The sequence below is a fragment of the Parus major genome, chromosome 3 (assembly GCF_001522545.3).
Source record: "Parus major isolate Abel chromosome 3, Parus_major1.1, whole genome shotgun sequence".
Classification (NCBI taxonomy): domain Eukaryota; kingdom Metazoa; phylum Chordata; class Aves; order Passeriformes; family Paridae; genus Parus; species Parus major.
This window is the reverse complement of record NC_031770.1, coordinates 43,125,272-43,131,726: the sequence shown is the minus strand read 5'-3', so window position 1 is coordinate 43,131,726 and position 6,455 is coordinate 43,125,272.

Below are 6,455 nucleotides of genomic sequence, written 5' to 3'. Positions count from 1 at the left end.
TAAATCAGAATGAATGTCCTTTTATAGTTCTGCTGCACAATGGTCCCTGGACTTAGTGAACCTGGATGTCAAATATATAGATAAGGATGATCTATATTGAAGCAGAATAAAGGGCACATTTATCTTACTGTGAATTAAGGGTCCATTCTTTGTGAGATTCTGCTGTTACTTTACTGTATTTTAATAAATCTAAGAGCAAAATCAGATCTCTGCTACTGAGGAAAGGATGTTGCAAGGCATATGCAGCTTGTTTCACTCAGTTGTGCTCCTTTGCCAGAAATTCGTCTCTTCTCTCCCAAAAATGGTGCTGTAATGTTTCTTGTGCTGCAGAAACCTAGAGCAGATGCCACAAAGGTCATCTGTCCTCCTTCTCATTTAAAGGCTGTCAGGGTAGAGCCTCTATTAACATTGTAAGTTTTAACTTGCAGAGCGAGAACCTGAATAAATTGTAAAGAACTCCCATTGCCTTTCACAAAGAGATGAGCAGTCCTTTTAAGCTTTACGTAACTGCAGCATGCTTTGGAAACAAGGTTACATCTATTTCAGTCCTCATGACCGAGGCAGCTCAGGCAGCACTAACTGCAGGCAAGTTTCCAAGCAGAGAAAAGAGTTGGGGCCTGCAGCATTTTGGGAAAGACGGCATTTGGGAATGAAGGAGCCCCAGGACCTACACTTGCCAGGAGCCACACGTTCACACAGATGCCTGGTACTCCTTGTAGATTGATTGGCACTGTCACCCACCGAAAAGGAAACATCTCCTGCTGGCTTGCTACCAGCACACAGAGTCTCTAATTTAGGAAAGCAGAGTACAGTCTTGAATGCCAGTCCTGAAAAGCTACCAACCCTGATGTGGAAACAAGGACAGGCAAACCTGTAAATCTCTAGCCAAGAATAAAAGCACACTCGCTTCTGAATGGAAACAATTTGAGTGCATGGTGAGATGAAGGGACTTTGTTAAGCCTGGAGGAAACTCAGGGAGATCTGCTTGCTGCTTGCAGCTAGAAGGGGTGAGGAGATGGAGCCAGGCTCTTCCCAGAGGTGCACAGTGGCAGGCACACAGTGGGATCAGTCACACACTGCAGTGAGAAACAGTGGCTTGATACAGAGACTAAAATTCCCAGCGGGGGTATGCAGCATGGGGACACATTATCCAGGGAAGGGGAAGGGTCTCCATCCTTGGAGACCAGTCAACCTTGCTTGACTGGACCAGCCTCTGAGCAACATGCTATCCCTTTGAAGGTGTCCCTGCAGGGAGTGGAATGCTGCATGAGACAAGCTCCATACCTCCATTTTTTTCTTTGATTCTAGCTTGCTACTTATGTTATTTCTAACTGAAGTGACTGTGGAAAGTCACTTCACTCTGTTTGCCTCCACTTCCTTACTTCCATATTGGAAATAGTATTTTATTTACATGAAGCTTATGTCCTTCATTTTTATTGACTTTTTTCATTCCAGGCTATGTGTGAAGGTATACAGACCTTCAAAAGAAATGCCAATCTTTAGGAAGGCAAATGCTGGAAAAAATGGCAGGCCAGTAGTTCAAATACCCTTACACTGCTGTAACACCTTATAAAAAAGAGGTTTCTTGATGATAGGGATTGAGATTTTAAAGTATATTTGTCAATTTTCCCCCTTTCAGGTCTCCAGAAACAATTGTTTATATCTAGATAAGCACCACTAAGTGGTGCAAAAATAGTGCAATCTGGTAATTCTCAATCATGTCCACATGCAAATTTGCTTGAAATGACAGAGAATTGGTCCAGTCTTAACTTACACAGAGCTTGTGGGCATTTCCAATGTGAGGCTGAATTTAAACAATTATAATACTCACAGGTGGAAGGCAGTATAGGACAGAATGTTCTGGTTACAGACATTGAGAGATAGTTCAATTTCCTAAAATGTCAGTGGTGTCATAAAAACCTTCTACTATGTAGCCCCAACTCCTCCTTTCCCCTTAGACATTTCACTCTTGGAAAAAGCCAAGCTTTTTCCAGTAGTAATGCTGGAAATACTTCATTGTCCTTCCTGCAGGCGATGTTTTCACACTGTATGGATACATGAGAATGGTCAGATAATGAATGAGCCAATTGGCTGAACATCTGCAGGTGCTCTATAATGACAACAGTTAAGCTATTCTCAAGTCATTACCATCTTACATTAACTTACTACAATACTATTAATTAGAATTCATGTCCCAGAAAGGAAACAGAGCAGCAATTACACTGGTATTTAATGACCTGTAAAAGTAAAATATAAAAATGGTAAATTTCCTCATGTAATTAATTTAAAGATGGAAGATGGTGGGTCAGACTGCTCCCCAGTGTAACTCCAGCCCCTTCTGTACTTTAGCAACATGAATGATTATACTTGTTACCTTTTCTCTTGAAAGAGTGATTATTTGCATCTAAATAAAAATCTCTTCTAAATATCTCTTCAGTAGATGTGCCAAAAGCTAGGTATCAGGCAAAGTTCAGTTGTTCTCACTGAAAAGTCTGAAATTTGGTATGATTTTTGGAAAAGACTCAGTAAGGTTTGTAACTAAAGCTGTCAGTTGACCTTAGCAATGTATATTTTACAGACAAGGTTTAGCGATAATTACTGTATTGAAAACATTTAAATGCTTTCTTTACTGTTTTTCTAGCCCCCCACACTTTGACAGAAGTAAATATAAGTGGGTTTGAGTTATTGTTGATATTGAAATCCTCAAATTCTATGACATGGTGATTTCTTCAGGGTATGTCCTTGAAAAGTGAAACAGATGTGTCCTGCCTAACTCTCTGGGGGGTTACAACATCAGGTCCAGTCTGTCCTGAGGTGCAGAAGCCTTTGCAGCTGTGGGAGTTTCATGAAGCAACAGAGTTATCTCTCCCTGAGTCCTCAGCACAGACCTGCTTGGAGCCCTGAAACAGAACTGTTTGAGTGAACCCAACCAGTTCAGTCAAGAACCCCTGAAACAGCTCATTATTTTGGGCTCCCTTATAAGTGGGAACTCGGGATACCATCCAGGCATGAATCACAACATTGTGAAACAAAGAGAATAAGCTAGAGCAACTGGAACACATGTGGGTTGCTATCTGCAACAGCAATAGAAACTGGGATAGACAGCTCCTATCCATGAGCTGTCATCCAGTATAGACTAAGTCCACAGAGCAGCCCACAGGTGTTGCTTTTGGTGTGATGGAACTCTGAGCCACAGCTTCTTCCAGCCCTCCTTGATGATGATGGTTACAAAAAGGATAGCTGTGATGCATATTATACTTCTGTAATACATGGCCCTAGATCCTGGCTGCTTGTCCGCACACTTTCTACGGCATGCTTTTTTGGAAAATGAAGAACCATGGCCCTGGGCATTTACAAAAAATTATCTGGGTGAGAAGCTACTATACTTACCTAGAGATCTTCCATAACAATGCCTATTTTCAGACTGATTTTCTTCCCCTGGTGAGAGAGGAGAAACTGTGGGATTTTAATGATTCATTTCATTGAGGGACCTGAATGTTTATTGTTGTTTTAACTATAAAAATGCACAGAGGCTGGAATCTATCCAGAGAAAAGAAGGCGATTTCTTTTATTTCCTGACACTGCATGTGGCAGTTGCAGGGGAATATTTCCATTCTTATTACAATAAGCATTTCCTGAGCAACAGTGGGGCACAGAAGTCTGCAAATTTAAGAAAAACAGGATGACAGTTAAAAGTCAGAGATGAACATTGAGGTGTCTTTTCTTATTCTATATAAGTGCTTAGTTTTCTAGTCTTCTATCTATGCAATAATAGTCAAAGCCATTAAAAAGAATATTTTAGCAACTCAGAACTTCAGGTTGTAGTCTTCTTTACATTTGTTCTTCTAAGGATTGATGCAAGGATTCAGTGTATTTAGTTTTAACTGCAGTGTTTTGTGTATGTGTCATGTGCTTATGGGAAACTACAGATATAACTGACATAGCCTGTATGAAATCCCAGGAAGGCAATTTCTGTTAAAATATTAAACATAGTTTAGCCTCAAGTGTTTTAAATCAGGCTTAACCCCTTTTGCTTCTTAACCAGGCTATAGTACCCCATCATTTTAAAAATACTTTCATATGCCTGAGCAGAAAAACATAATCTTGACATGCTGCCCTGGTTGTCCTCCTAAACTTTTGAGGCAAGCTTTCAAACCTTCAGAGCTGGCATAACGGAAAAAAGAAGTCATAAGGCCTGTGGCTCTCTTCTTGAATATATATAAAAAAGGACGATGGGATGTTGTAAAAATGGATTTAAGGATTGTACCTGAAGCTTTGTGATACTTCAAACTAAGCCATTATAAACGTTCTGATTTGACCTTTTCCTTAGTCTCTTTTGGAACTTTTCCTGTAGACTCTGCTGAAGAAGAGCTGCAAGACAGAAGTTCCTTGGTGAAGCTCTCATATGGGGCTCAATTTCCAAAACAAATTGTGTTCAATTATTTTAGTGGTTATTTCCTAAAAATGGCAATATGCTTGAACAGCTTTTCCTTTTAGTATGGTTGGTAGAGGCTCAGAAAATAAAATTGCTTATCTCACTTTGGGGGCTATTTATCCAAAGCCCAATATATTTTGAAATGTATATTAATAACTGAATCAGACCTGAATTTGTTCCTTGCAAATTTGGCACTAACTACTGTGTCCCTAATTACAGGAAATTCCTTGTGTTGGGGTGCTAAAGCTTACTGGGGAACAGGTGTCTCAGGTTTCACCATTTGTTGTGTAGATTTTCACAGGATGCAGACAAAAATCCCAGAACTCTGATTAACATAATGGTCTCACTGTAAAATCTGCAGTGGTCTCCTCATGGATGCACCTTGCCCTGGGAGGTTTTTAAATACAGAAATATTTGGTGATATATTCTCTGAAAGCTTAATGTCATGTCCCAGGTGTCTGTCCACCTCAACAAAGTCATGCTTATTCCTCTTACTTGCTGCTTTTGGTGATTAAATAGAGACATCAATCCATAAGACACAAGTATAGGAAACAAAATGCTGGAAATAATTTTTCCCTACCACACAAGTGAGAAATTGGTGTAAAGAGCTGAGCCCACACAGCATTATGGGTACTAATTTTAGATAGTCACCTTTTTGACACTTATCCTAACCAAATTAAGTGTCTGTTTTACCCTTAGGTTTGGCACTTTTAGTAGATGGGATAACAGCTGCATCTCTGTGAGAAGCCTTGTGAAGGGCAAAATATTTGTTAGCAGTTGCTATTTTCAGCCTTGCCAGAATAAACAAAGAATGAGGCACCTGCAGTCATTTCTTTTGGAAAGTCAGCACAATTTGTACATGCTCTGGGGTCAGCAGGGGAAGGCGCAGGCAGGCTCACTCATGAGGCTTTAGGAAGATGCTTCTGGAGGGACTGATGGGCTTTTCAGCTTGGAGACATATGGGACTTGTAGGTGATTAATAATACTCTTGTAGCAAGGGTGAGGAGTGCACAGAAGAACAGAGTGCTTTGAAACCATTAATGCATCTCAGCACAGCCCAGTGTGAGATCCACGCTGTCTATAAACAAGAGAGCTAGCACAAATAAACTGGGGGAGTTCAGTCAGAGGCAAAGAAGAAAACAAGAGATTTGTTTTGATTTTTTTTTATTCCTTTTTATAATTAGACTTTAGGACACATCATTTTAGACCCTGATTGTCTAAACAATATTTCTTCATCCTGAAAACAATTAGGCATTGGGCTTAACATGCCTCAGAGGGTTACATAAACTAGATCCAGGATAACTCCTTACCCAAGAAAAACATTCCTGAACTGTGTGGGAGAGCAGATGGCATTTAGGTAAACTGTATTTGCAGGAAACCCCCCTGTGCCATGAGAAGGCAAATGGCTACTGTCACTACTGTTCCCTTGCTTGGGTTTGTGGGAAGCTATGGAAAAAAAGAAGAACTTGATAAAGTATGCCAAATGCTGTGGGGATAAAGCAGAGTGTTAATCTGCAGATAGGCTATTACAAGGGTCAGCACTGTTGTATATTTACAAGTGCCTGTAGCTGATGTGCCACATCATATTCTATCCAGGGGAGGAATTAAGGGGGATTTGTGTCCTGGCAGGGGAAGACCAGGAGTCAATGCAGCTGCAGGTAGATTTGGATGAGGAAGAAGTATCTACATCTGCTCCCCATCACTTGACTGAGGGTATCTTGTACTGGCAAGAGCTGTGTGGATTGGGCTAAACACCTGAGACTCTTAAGCTCATTTTGAAAGGCATAGGAAAACTACACCAAAGTGTGGCTCTGAATTTTACACCAGCTATTTCTTCAGTAGGAAGATCTATGTTGTACTGGATAACATTATATGGAAGAAGATTGGTGTAGCCCTGGAAGCACCTGCAGCTCTTAGTGGCCCTGATAAGTCTTACCTGAGACCACCCTGCTCATGATCCAGAGTCCCTTTTAAATCCTTGGGGTTGTCAGTCCCTGCTGTAGTCATGTTGCATCAGTGC